Genomic DNA, 417 nt, shown 5'->3' on the forward strand with positions numbered 1-417 from the left:
ACAGCACCCTTCCCCCCAGCATATCCATTTGTTTTATTTGTTGCCGGAGAGTTATCTGGGGGAAGGAGGGCTGTCAAGGCCCACTTCCCACGAGCCGCCTATTTATCCTAGGGTGACTATGGGGCAGGAGTTGGTACGGAGCCAGGGCGTGTCCACACGCCGGTGGGCCATGGCTCCGTACATCTGGGAACTCCTGCTACTCCGAGATCCCCCAGTTTACCCTGGGACCGCAAGGTGCCCGGTATCCATGGGTGGACACGAGGAGGCACTGCAGGAGTCTCGATGACGGAGAGGCTGTGAACTGTCAGGGGGTTTATGCAGAGCTGCTCCCTTTTTCGCACTAAGCTAGCCTGTGGTGGCAGCTGCAAGCGAGAAGGTATGCAAATACTTAACACTATGTAAGCTACCACACATCGC

Source organism: Penaeus monodon, chromosome 11, assembly GCF_015228065.2.
Source record: "Penaeus monodon isolate SGIC_2016 chromosome 11, NSTDA_Pmon_1, whole genome shotgun sequence".
NCBI lineage: Eukaryota > Metazoa > Arthropoda > Malacostraca > Decapoda > Penaeidae > Penaeus > Penaeus monodon.